Genomic DNA, 14,274 nt, shown 5'->3' with positions numbered 1-14,274 from the left:
GCTGTTGAGGGGAACACTTTCTGTTGGACCCCATAATTACAAACAAGGAAGGAGTGATCAGGTATGTAAAAGCTGGAGGCAACCTTAGCTGCAGTTACAACAAGATGGTGGAATTCTGCACCCTGAGAGGAGGTAAAAAAGCAAAAAGTGGGATCATAAGCCCAAACTTCAGCAGAGGAGACTGACCTGTTCAGGGATCTGCTTGGAAGACTCACATGGCAGATGACTGTAGCAAGGAGGGTCCAGGAAAATTCCTTGTTTATCAAGGATCTCCTCCTCCAAGCTTAAGAATGGTTCATGCCAAAAACCAGGAAAACAAGCAAACATGGTAGAAGACCCGAATGGATGAACAAAGAGCAGCTGGAAGAACTCGAATACAAAAGAAAGCATTCAGGAGATGGAAGCAGAGACAGGTAAAACGAGATGAATATTGAGACATTGTCCAAATATGCAGGAATAGGGTTAGGAGAGCCAAAGCCCAGCTAGACTTGAACACAGCAAGTGATTTGAAAGGCGTAAGGTACATCAGCAGCAAAGGGAAGACCAGGGAATGTATGGGCCTAGTGTTGAAGGGGAACTTTGTCACATAAGAAAAATAAGAGGACAATATCCTCAGTGCTTTCTTTGCCTCAGTCTTTACTGGTGAGACAAACCTTAAGCAATCCCACATCTGTAAAACCAGTATGAGGTGGAACAGGAACAAGTTTGGGAATATTAAACAAATTGGATGTACATAGGATGTACACAAGTCCATAAGCCCTGAAGGGATGGACTCAGAGGTGCTAAGGGAGCTGCTCAATCTCATTTCAAGGCCACTCACAGTAACACGTGAAAGGGCGTGGAGATGAGAGCAGGGTCCTAAAGACTACTCCTCTCTTGAAGAACACCACAAAAGAAGATCCATGGAACTACAGGCTGGTCAGACTCACATCAATCACCAAAGAGAATTACACATTACACATGCTTTACACTACAGGCTGAGGAACAAAGATCTGGACAGCAGCTCTGCAGAAAAGAACACAGGTATCATAGCGGACACCAAGCTGAACATGAGCCAACAATGAGTACTCACAGCAAAAAAGGCCAAGACCATTAGGAAGAGTATTCCCAAAATGTCAAGGGAGGTGATTCTTCCTCCTTAAACAGCACTGGTGATATGCTTCTGGGGTATTCAATACAGTTTTGGTCTCCTCAGTATGAGAGACATGGACTTAGTAGGGTGCATCCAGCAGAACGTCTGAAAGATGATTAAGGATTTGAAGCATACGAAATACGAGCAGATGCTGAGAGAGCTTAGACTGTTCAGCCTTGAGAAGAGAATGCTTGGGGGCGATTTTAATGGTTTCTAGATATTTCCAATGGGTAGGAGTACAGAAGATGGAGCCTGACTTTTTCAGTGGTAACCAGCGAACGGACAAAAGTTAATGGATACAAATACAAGGAAACTCATTTAAAAATAAGAAAAACTTCTTCTGTTGTGATGATAATCAGAGATTAGAACAGGTTGTTCAGAGCACTTATGGAGTCTCCACCTTTGCAGATATTTAAAACCCAACCATGCTACAGATGGCTCTCCTCTGAGATCAGAGGTTGCACTAAATGAATTCTAAAGGTGTCCTCTGACCTCAAATATTCTGTGATTCTGTAATTTGATTTATGGGGAACCATAAAAATTTTTGCTCAAATTATTTGCATCCAACAGATATTTATACATCACTAGTGTTGAATATATCAAAATGAGCAATAGGACCTTAAATAGCTTATTAATGTAGGTCTTCCCAAATCACTCTATTAACCTTAGATTTTCAAATATTTTGTCACATACATTATCTTTCTGTTCTTGTTTTTTTAGGCTTCTGAAAGCATCATGCGAACATAACACTGTACTTGATAGCATGATCTTAATGAAATAATCACACAAAAATGTTTCTTTAAAATCAAAATATATATACACACATTGACACATACCTTGAATTTAACTAGGGTGTGAGTTTTGAATACAGAGGGTTTTGAATACAGAGGGTTTGTACATTCATTTATGTTTGTACCAAAACAGCACAAGAACTGGGAAGAAATCTTTCGCAGACAAAAATTTTGGTAAATGTTGAGAACCAAAGGCTTACAAGACAGATGAACTAATTGAGTGTATATGAGAAAAACTGCAAGATAAAATTTGAATTTCTGTAGTCAGGATGTCAACTAAGCCTTATAAATTATGCATACATTTTTACCTTAGACAACTCTGGAACACTGAAGAAACAATGCATCACAGAGAATTTACTTAAGGAAAGCCCTATCATATTGAGCCAAATGGTTCATTTTTTCAGACAATGCCGGGGATTTTTCTGCATTAATTTTTCTGGTGTCTAAGAGTTTTTAAAATAATGTTGTACTTTCTGATCAAAAAAGTAGAAATTAGAGTTAAAAGTAACCAAACACATTATAATTTGCACTCCTGCTGTTGCAAAATACAGCGAGATAAACTTCAGAGACCGTAAGCGATTACTACCAGTGCATTTTAAGTACTTGGCAGCAGTATTGTTTTCACCATACCTAAGCACTGGCTCAGAGTATTGCTTCATGACTGCCTCCTATCCTCTTCAACTGTCTTTTTCTCACTTCTTCCTTGAACTAGCACTGGCACTAATGTAGTCAGATCAAAAAAACTAAAATAGCAAAAGAATGCATGGATGCACAAGCAGCAGACTGCATAAAAGTGGTGAAAACACATGGCTAGGGAAAGGGGCTTAGCAAGGCTACCTTCTCCAGCACCTGAAGTGGTTCTCCCAAACAGTCGCCCTTACTGTGCTTCAGTTTATATTGTAGAGTAGTATTTATTCAAACAATTATTAGACTAGCTGCCCCAGAACAAAGATGGCTGAAAAAGCACTTCATGTTGACCTAGAAAGGATAAAATGTTCATGTTATGCATATCATTTGTATTTTCAGCGAAAGCACAATCTAGTCACTCAGTAGTAGCCAGAGTACTTTTTTTTATAGCACTTGTCCACATAAACTTTTTTGAAGTTGCTAAAGGAATTTTAAGACTGCAAACTGAAAGCAAGGTGCACAGTCTCTCCTAAAATATAAATGTGCAAAGAACGAAGAACCTTGGGCTCACTTCAAAATTTCAACGTTTTACAGAAAAAAAAAAATAACATCAAACTTTTGGATTCTTTTACTTTAAAAAAATTAGCCTTTCTAAAAGATTTTCCATAATTTCCATGGGCAATGATGTGAAAGCTGAGCTGTATCTCCTCCAGAATTGCAAACTTACACTTTTATTGGTTTGCATTTAGCTATTCAGCAATATTGCCTTCCTGAGGTCAGCTTAATCCCATAATTAACAGTTTTATATCATTAATAGCCTTTTCTTCTCAGTCAGAGCATTTTGCCATACAACCTCTTTATACTGTTGGTTCACAGAGCAAAATATCTAAATTTTTGCTTCCGAGCATTTCTGAACTCTGTTCTGTTCCAAACCATCACCAAAAAATTCACCTTGATTCTCACAAGTTAAATGAATATAATTAACTCGGTTCAAGATCAGGATTCTTTGTCCATAAGGACCACAGGCAAGACAAAGCTTTCCTTTGGAAAGTAAATTTAATTTGCCCTTTTTCTACAGTGCTGACATATGCCTTAAACCAAGACAACCAGAACAGTTCTATAGTTAAAGATTATTCAGGAATCCTAAAAAATCATCTCTTTGAATTTAAAGAAAGAGTAAGTCAGAAAAAAAAAAGGATAAAGATCTTTCAAAAACAGCTGCAGCATGTAAAAGAAATTAGCATGAGTGACTGCAGGGAAAACATCAGCAATAGGTTTTGAAGAAATCTGGCTTGGGTCACTGAAAAGAAAACAGAGGCAGATGCTAGGCTGCCTAGTCCAGGTCACTGCAGGGAGAACAACAGCTGGTTATGTGAGTCTTGCCTGGGACACAGAGTTGGTGCTTGATTCTACTGTGCAATTATTCAACATTTTCTTGATGATTTTAGTATGGGAGAAAAACTGAAAACCGGATTTTTTTGCAGGTGGAGCTACAACAAATTAAACCATTTATTTAATGGTTTAAAACTCAGTTTTATTCTCTTTTATGGACATCCAACGAAAAGAGTACAAATGTTGACTGGCTACACAGTTCTACGTCTGAAATACAAGAGTTTCTGAAGTGGTCTACCAATTATCAATATTTAAACAGCTCTTATAAAAGCCAGTTCATTGTAGTGCAGATTCTTCCAGGACTGCAGGGTCTATATTCATTCCATATTAACTGTAGTATATTTTCAGACATTTTAATTTCACATTCAAATGGGGGTCCAAAGAGAGAGTGTCCTCTGATCATTGTTTTCATGATCATTTTTAGCTGAGAGTTAAAAAACTTCTTTTTATAACTCACCAACCAATGTTTGATTCAACTTGAGGGAGTTGTTGTTCATCAATCCAAGGCTTTTATTAAAACTTCTACCATTGTAATTTCTGGATTATGTTAGAAAAAACTGAACTCACATTACAGATCCTGGTAAGCAGAAGAGAGTTTTTTAAGTGAATTTTTCCATGATTGCCCAGCTCCTCATTTCATGACTCATGCATTCCTTCCAATCATATTATTCATCACTCCTTTTCATGAAGCAAGAAATTATAAATGATTACCATCTTGATTTGTCTGAGCACAGAAAAAAATATCTTTAGAATCAATGGACAACTCTACTCCATAGATCAGCTACTTATTCAAAATATGTTTCACTAAAAATGCAGAATATGCCCTCAGATGTGCCCATAGTTTTACTAATTGTTCTAAGAATGTATTGCATGCATATGCATACAACAAAGGCGCTCTCTAAGAAAGAGTCATAAGAGTAGTACTTTTTTTAGGTGATTAAAGAAAAATAAGATTTTTTTTGAGGTTGTTACCAAAATACACTTTTCAATTCCCAGTTATTTTGGCATTTACTCCCAGGTAGTACAGAGATTTATTAAGACCAAGTAGGCGTAGCAAGGCAAATAGAACTTTTCATAAATTGTGAATGAAAATGTTAAGAAAATTATCTTTTGAACCAATTAAAGATAGCTTAGACATACCAGGGCAAGGAGTTCCATAGTACAGAAACAAAGACTGTACAGAAAACGAACTGCATAAAACCAGAAAGAAGTAGAAGTAGTAAATGCAAAAGTATAAATCATATGGATTTTATGCTGAAGTTTATTACACAGAAGTTAAGTTTTGCAGTATTAATCTAAAACCTTCTGTATGAAATGCTAGAATTGAGATAAATATGATAAAATGGGACTGTCCCAGATGCTCTGAGTCTTTTAAAACTCTGGTCAACTGAAACATGGCAGTAACTTACATTCATACACCTCCTGATATAAGAAACATATGAAAATACAAACAACAATCAAAAAAAGGAGAATACCAAAGCTCCTGGCACTTGATATTTTTGCTGGTTTTGCAACCACTGTAAGAGATGTTTTTAATGTTTGTTGATTCTCAAAACAGAGTAAGGAACATTAAATCCAGCTACAGCCATATGTTAAATGTAAGAGCCTAGGATAAAGAAAATAGCCTAAAATTAGTGTTTACTAAATATAATGCTGTAAGAGAATATATTCATCAACTTCAGTGCTACTATCAGCTTGTCCTAAGTTACACTCAAATGTCTACAAGATCAGAATTTCAGCTGAAAGGAAAAACATGTTTCAGTAGAGACAAGTACCCACACTAGGCACATCTTTCTTCACTGTATTGCTGAGAAGATGTTAGAGGCTCTTTCTGGTAGGCATCTTAATGTATATGGTAAGACAGTATACCTACATATGACAGGATAGAGTATGCTGGTGGTATTCTACAAGTGTGCTAACTTAATGCAAATAAGAGGAAGTCACATTAGAAAAACTGATTTTTAGCTTCTCTCATCACTGGAGACAGAATGAAGACATATGCACGAGTAAGAATAAGATATTCTGACTACCACACTGCTAGTAAGTTGTAACCAAGGTAGACGTGTATTGTTAGTATAAGCAAACTTGCAAAGTGCTCCTGATGTGTGATCTAACTCATTAAAACACATTTTGATGAGAAACAGAACCATAAAAAACATTCTGGATTTGAGGCTGATAAACTCAGTGAGCTATGTTTCTGAAGTTGCTGGCCACCTTCTTTTAGGTGCTACACATTCCCTGCAGTTAACATAATCAAAAAAAAAACCAAACCACCACCAAATTCTGCTTAAAGTTTATGTGATATTCATTACCGTTATTGAAATACAACTAATTACTGTAATTCTCATGAGGATTTTTTTCACTGTCTGCAAAACAGGAGGCATTTCCTCTCCAGGAAAGGTCATCACAATATGTCCACAGTTTATGTCAGGTAGCTTTATGAAAATCACATAGAAGAAGTCAGAAGGGGAGATATTGTAAACCCAAGAACTATTAGATTGCAGTTTACACTATGAGCATCTGAGAACCCATGCTTTGCATAAAAATACAAAACAATGAAAACAGTGCAAACAGAACAATTCACAACTTACAATGTGAGTGTTTAATCATGTAGCGATAACTTTTAAAGTTCTTTCAGATAAAAAAGTAACATATTTCCTACCATGAAAGATATAAATATGAATGCACAAACACATTGTTTTAAGAAGAAGATATTTTGATAATATAATAGAATGATTCATCTCAACGCTTTCAGATGCCCAGTACAAAAGACCCCATGCTTCTTAATAACCTACAGCTGGTACCAACATTATGCCCATAAGCTCCTATCATCATACTATTGCTTACTATCATTACACTATCTCCTCCCAAATTCACATCTTTCCCACAGCTCCTGTCTCCCTGTGGGATCCTTAGTTTGAGTGGAGAACAACTGCTTATTCCTTTTGGACCATGCTATAGAGTGCAATCACAGACGAGGCCTGGTAATGTCTTGCTGGCTGTACCTATTTCCTCTTGCAGAGATTCTCTTTCTAGGCAGTGCTGCAAAGATTTTTCTGTGAAACACACATAACTTCTACTAGCTTGAGGCTTTTTGTTTTGTTAGGGTTTTTCAGCTAAAGTCTTACTACCATCCATATTTTATGGGAACTTATATTTTAAATGATTGCAACATTTCTTTTCAAAATATCATACTTTCATCAGCTCTGATCAATCCAACATCTTCTAACACAAATTTCCAAAATGCCTTGCAAAGCACCTACCCTACAAAGTGAAACAGAACTTGAATATTCATTTTACAAAGCCAACGCATGTGTTTGGTTACAAATACTGGAGTATTTCTCTAGTATTTCCTTCAAAGGAATTTTTTTTTAAACTTGTAAAGTTTGATTTGAGAGAGTGCTGATCCCTATTCTGTGAAGCAAGCTAGCGTCATTAGAATGACAAAATCAAGTCTTATTGTGGCAAGAAGAAACATCATTTAGTGTCAACAACAGGCTGCTATTGATTTGAACTCCTCCTTGCCTCACGGGTGAAATAACAAGCTCCTACACACAGACTCTCCAAGCATACCAATAGAGGAAAGAGGCAAGAAAAATACTAAAAATGGCTGTATTAAAGATACAACAGGAAATATGTGACTCATGAGATGCAAATTCTTTTATCTGTATGACATAAACTGAAGAAGAGCTTAATATGGCTTCTGCGATTTCTATGGAGTTAGATTAGAACAGAAATACACCTACCAATAATATACCAGATTTAGGCTTCCCAACCAGTATCTCCTAACTGTTCAGCACCCTCTGTGAAACAAATCAGCTTCATTTTCATTATCTAATACTTACTAATCATTTTTCTTAAATGACACCTTATTTTAGCATCCTGGTCAGCCATTTTCAGTGTAAATCATCCTTTCACAATACTGGTAGGATTTCTTTAAAGCAGAGCTAAGAAACTGTCTGTCAACACAGACAGGTTCACTCTTTTCCTATTTCTGAACAGACCCTAATTAAAAAAAAAAATAAATCTGTATCTTTCTTTTTAATTGATACAAAAAGAAGAATAAGCCCATAGTCAAGTAACACTAATATAAATACCACTTTGCACACTGTCTGGTTTTGGCTGGATTAGAGTTCATTTTCTTCCTTAGTAGCTGGTACAGTGCTGCATTTTGGATTTAGGATGTAAATAATGTTGATAAGATACTGATTTAGTTGTTGTTAAGCAGTACTTACTCTAAGTCAAGGGCTTTTCAGTGTCTCATGCTCTGCCAGTGAGGAGGTGCACAAGAAGCCATGAAGGGAGCATGGCCAGGACAGCTGACCCAAACTGGCCAAAGGGATATTCCATACCCTAGAATGTCATGCCCAGCATAAAAACTGGAGGAAGTTGGCCCGGAGGGACTGATCTCTGCTCAGGACAGGTTGGGCATTAGTCAGCATCTGCTGAGCTATTTTATTGTGCATTACCTTGTCTTACCTCTCTTTTTGCTCTCCCCCTTCTCATTATTATTATTATGTTATTATCATAATCATTAGCATCATTATTATATTTTACTTTATTTCAACTATTAAACTGTTCTTATCTCATGGGTTTTACCTTTATTCAATTCTCCTCCCCAACCTATCAGGGTAGAGAGGGGAGTGAACAAGTGGCTACAATACTTAGCTGCCAGCTGGGTTAAGCCACAACACACATCAATAGTTCTTTTTCCAGAACTCAAAGCTATGTTTTAAGCAAATCTGCAAACCAAAAAATGTAGTGAAATGTACTTGTGCTGTCTAACTGCAACCAAAATTTAAGCTAATTTCAAACACTTTTGTAGCATCAATTTAGCATGCTAGGATTCCATAGTCTATCTCCTAAAACATCAACTAAGTAATATACAAGGCATAAAAAAACCTCTTTAATGATAACTTTTTAAAAATACTGAAGTGCAGGGAACAAAGCTATTTTCATACCACATCCAGAAAATGGATGAGGTGTGAAAGAAATCTCTTGTTTAATGTGACCTTTGGCTGTACTTTCACTTGTCATCATTATGAAGTAGCTACTTTCAGTGCCAACACATAAGCTGCGTTATATTACCCCATAACAGTAGTAGCACGTCTTTCAGGGAGTGTTTCATACTCCAAGAAACTGGTGGCAGAATGCACTGACAGCACTTACCTTTGTAACTGCTTATAATAGGTCTTATTCAACAATAAGACCTCATTTACAAAAGGAAATAAGAGTGTACTAAATTTCATAGGGCATGTTGCATAAACTAGTATATGTTGAGGAACTCCCTTGGAGTTCTCAGCTTCAGTGAAAACATTCAAATAAGGAGAAATGTAAATTTCAGATTGGAACTCTGCCCCAAATAATAACATTCAGAGCTTTGTTACTGTGCACAGACCAAAAATACTGCATCATTAAGATCTGCAACATATTTGACGCATGTAATTAAGAAAATATTTCTGAAAAGCAAATGAATTTGAAATTCAAGTAAAATTAATAGAACAAATATGACAAATTTACGTTTTATACAACGGTAGCAAGCTGCAGAACAAAGATCAGTAGCTATCATTATCTAAAGCTGTTCATCTAACACCATAGAGAGAAAAACCATTGATACATACTGTACACACATTTTTATCCATGTATATAAATCAAAGGAAACAGCTTCCTTTAAGGCAAGCATATGAAGATACTAAAGCAAGATACAAATTAAATATTCATACATTCAATATTTCAAAATAAGGAATTTGGATATACACATGCATAATTTAAGTTCTATAGTGAAACCTGTCTACAGAGGCCATTTCTACTGTATTTCAACAGCATTGAAACTTGAAATGTACAATGCAGCCTTTCCATGCTGTGTTAAAACTTTAAAGTATATAGTAATTCATTTCAAGCACTAAACACAGAATAAAGGCCACATTATGCACACGGCACTTTTGCAGAGGAACTGCTGCTTTGCCCTATTCATTACAGCTCTGAAACAGGGCTGTCAGTTATAGCCCTCTCCTGCAAGGTGGCTTCCGAGTGCCTGACGAGTTACTCATTGGGAACTGAGGCCAAACAGACAACTTTGGGAACAAGGCGGCTCATCCGTTCTCAAAAGCCCATCAGTCAGAATGGACGAGTCACACTGTGATTCCAGGCACCAATTTTAAACTCGGTTGAGCTGGTGCTTATATGTAAAGCCTAAAAAACTGACCTCTTACACTGCTTTTATACATTCACTGAAGACTCTATAGAGTAAAAGATGACATTTTTGACCTTTTTGATTGGCAAAAGAAAGGAACACAAAAACAGGTTTCACACTATGTTGTGCACTAGAAATGATTCTTTGAGATCACAGAACCTGAAAGTAGTTTACATACAACACCACAGACGCTGAATTTTCAGAGCCTATAAATTCCTATGCATGCAAAAAACACCATGGGGAAAAAAACCCCTACTATCCACCTTTCCCCCCTCAACACGTATCTCCTTCTGCATGTGTCTAAAGACATCACCATTCCTCCCCATGTATTTAAAACCTTGCCACTAAGAAAGAACTCTCCATATGAGTTATTAATGTGAATATTTTATTTTCTTATTAGAAATTAAATGTATCAAGAGAAATTAAATATCAAGAGTCTCTTTTTAAAAACATCCATTTTATTTGGACAAAAATATCTCAAGATAACTTAAGAATAATTAAAGAGTACTTACTAAGGGGAAAATAAAACTACTCTGTTTCTACATGTTTTAAAGTAAACATTTATCTTTGACCCTTAAAGGTCACTCATTTGATCTTGACATGCCTATGAAATCATAGGAGCAAAAGCTAAATAAGTAGAAAAGTGGTATTAAACAATATAAAACTAAACAAAATTAGTATCTACATGGTAAATTACTTCATTGAAAACCGTCTATGGATTCTGCAAAGAATATACTTTTGCCTTAGAGCTAGTACTTTAATTTTCAAGAACCAAGAAAAAAAAAATCAAAACTAGTCAGTAACAATGCAGCGTCGAAAAGCAATAAACTCAAAATTAAGTTATAAATAATTTAAAGCATGTCATGAAGATGTATTAATAATTCATCAGATAAATAATTTACTAAATAATCAAATAAATAAATAATGAAATACATAAATAAATCAGCAAATAAATAATTCTGCAAAATAACCTAAACAATAAGTCACTAAAACAAATGACAAACCTACAAAACTGCAATGATTTTCTAAATTCTGATAGTTTTAAATAAACAAATGTATATAAACTAGATCAATCTTTGGTGGATAGAGTAATATTTTTCACTGCTATTGGTGAATTCCTGATTACAATGCACAAGGATACAATTTTAGATTTTACAAGAGTGCAGTTTTTCCCTTGTAAATTATTAACTTGATTGCTACAATACATCCTGCTCTGTATTTTACACGTAATCCCTTTATGTAGCTTGTTTTCCCCCCCAAAAAATGAAAATCTCTTTACAACATTCTTAATTCATATATTTCTTTTTCTTTTCTTGGGTGCAGTACTTACCACACTGCAATAGCCTTCTTGGTGGTTCTCTTATTGTCTTCTGCAAACCTTCAGAAGTTTTGCTGCAGGGGGAAAACAAGTAGAATAACCTTAATTATTACAGATGGTATCTCATTCATTAGCAGATGACAACATTTTATTTGAAAGCACACGAAAAGCCGTTTTATAATTCTACAAAGCAACTTAATGTGAAACAACCATTACAGTTTGCAGACTACCGAAAGTTTTTAGAAGTCTTTGGTGGAACGAGTTCAAGCAGACTGAGGCCTGTTTCTTGTATTTAAGCTGACACACAATCTGTGCAAACTGGCACTAATTCAGATGTAAAGACAAACCACGAGAAGGACAAAACACTTGGCTGACATCTAATGTTATCCTTGATTTTGGAAGTTCATAGTCCTTGAAAGAATACAGTGAGATCATTTAATATCCACTAAGTACATTCACAATTTAATTAGAATACTGCACTCCAAAACCAACACTGGTACCACAAAGGTCAAAATCCACTCTTCTCCTGAATCAATTTTCATTCACCTTTTATTTTAATAAATAATATTGACAGTCGCCATAGCTTTCTTCAAAGTGGTATTCTGTAAATACAACAGTTGAAGAAATGTGCCAGAAGTGTAATCATGTTATCAATTTTTATCCATTCTGTCAAAAAGGTTTATTTGCTTTCTTCCATAACACACATTACACACAGGAAAGAGTGAGACAGTTTTAAAAACCATGCTACTGACATGGATTCTTCTCTAGGCTGGACTGTACAACTGAAGGAATACATCAAACTTGAGGTTATATATTGTATATATGCACAGATTTTGCTACTTGTTTAGAAGGAAATCAGTATGCAGTGTTGTTTCTGCAAGTAATATCTCAAATTGCTCATGGTGTTGCTGTATTTCAGCATTTAAAAGCATAAAGGATAATTTACTCTTAAAACTACCTGGGCACGTTATATTTAACAAGTCTCAAAGTCTCTTTAGGGATTATAATAAGGAAACACTTTGCTTAATCATAAATTTTATATTTATCTTGGCTAAACACCCTCCTTTGGATAGACTGCCATGTTTTGTCAAGAAAAATCAACACAGTGGAAATGAAGTACTTGTTCTGTTGTGTGGTCATTCAAAAGACTATGTAGAAGTAATGTAAATGTGCACCAGCGCTGCTGATAATTTCACGCTCTCATACACTCATTTCAATTTGCTTTAAAAAGGACTATTCCTCCTGGCTAAATATAGTCATCATGAAAAAGCATACCTCCCCTTTGAGCTAATAACACTGCAAGCCCCAAGACACTAAAGTACAAAAACTTCTATATTTTAAGGAACATGAAGCACTTTCTTCTCACAGTATGCGTTTCTGAAGTGGGACAAATGAGACTTTTTTTTATTAAGGTATTCTCTTTTAGTGCACAGATTTCTGTTTGAAAATGACAATTCATTCCCACACCACATCTGTGAATCCCATCCACCCCCTAAACAAATCATATATATCCCAAATGCTTCTTTTCAAAAGCCATGGGTCCTTGTAAAAGCAGTCTATGCTGTCACACATTGAAAGATTTTGAGGATTACTGGGACATATAATGGCTCAGGAATGATCCTGAGGTTCTCGAATCAGACCTTCTATAGGGAGAACCACTTAGTCATAGATCATTCATCTGTAGCTTTGGAACCTCTGGTAGCAAAGTGATTTTTCACCAGTGAGTTGCAGTGGAACTAAAACTGTAATTACAGTTAGTGACACCTGACACATACATTTTTTCTTCCTTTTAAAATTTATTTCATTTTTAATTACTTTCATGTTTAATTTGTGTTTCTAATCTGTGGTTACAGAACTCACCTCATCACACAACTACTTCTGTCTAAGTTAGATGATCATAATTCCCTGATCAAATAAGACACGTAAATCATTTTAAGAAAGGACACAAAACAGCCAATGACCTGGGATACTGCCAACTTTCTCTCTCTTGCAATCACATGCAAATTCCATCCTACACAAGAGGCAAAGGACAGAAACTGAATTTGATTCCATTCCTCTCTTCTACCAGTTGGTCCTTTTCCCCCCAACCCTCCAACATTGTTTAGGTGCCTTTATGCAACAGATCACGAGAAAGATTTGTCAAGAGAACACTAAAGCAAAAGGCATTGTCATTCAGGTGTACTTCACAGAGCAAGAACAGCAAAGATCAAGTAATTATGCACATTCTGTACTCTGCCCAATCCAAGAAGCTGAGTGTTACTCAGAGGAGGCCATGTTGTTGGCAGTCAAGTTAATTTGGGTGATAATGCAAGGAACTGGATTTAATTTAGGATTTTTTTTAATGTTCGAGAGTAAACGGGAAAAGAGAAAGGCTGGACAGACCTAATTAACCGAATTATAGTTAATGTAAGGTACTGACCACTATATTCTGACTCACTTTTCAAGGATTCTTGGAATTATTATAAGTTACACAAAGTATTTGGCATTATCAATGAAAAAAACAAAACAAAACAAACCATCCTTGCAATGGATTATTACATTCAGGAACTTAAATAATGCATAAATCCTTTCCAGGCCAGAAGACTCATTCTTCTGCCACAAATCCCTCCCTGTATTTATTACAAATGATAAATTCAATTAAAAATTAACTGTTTGGTCCACTACACATAGATAGTTTTGTGACTCAGTACAGTACTTCACTAAAGTTGTTAACATATCTCTGATTTATTTTTAATAATAAAAAGTAAAAAAGTGTTTGCTATACATATTGATAAGTGTAACTAAAAACTGTAAAAGTAACTCAGTCTCACAATCTGTTAGA

At 35.6% G+C, this 14,274-nt stretch overlaps 1 protein-coding gene across 4 annotated transcripts in view; it reads right to left on the bottom strand.

Annotated features, from left to right (window-relative positions):
* The window catches only part of TBC1D5 (TBC1 domain family member 5), a 319,471-nt gene that overhangs the window by 279,521 nt on the left and 25,676 nt on the right, over positions 1 to 14,274 (bottom strand). For all 4 annotated transcript variants that reach the window (XM_064673504.1, XM_064673496.1, XM_064673525.1 and 1 more), the window contains exon 2: positions 11,466 to 11,527. The gene's annotated coding sequence lies outside the window, so the exon portion shown is untranslated. The remainder of the gene's footprint in view (positions 1 to 11,465; positions 11,528 to 14,274) is intronic.

This window comes from Pseudopipra pipra, chromosome 1 (genome assembly GCF_036250125.1).
Source record: "Pseudopipra pipra isolate bDixPip1 chromosome 1, bDixPip1.hap1, whole genome shotgun sequence".
NCBI classification, from domain to species: Eukaryota; Metazoa; Chordata; class Aves; order Passeriformes; family Pipridae; genus Pseudopipra; species Pseudopipra pipra.
The sequence above is the reverse complement of the archived record's forward strand: the minus strand, read 5'-3'. Positions and strand labels throughout refer to the sequence as shown.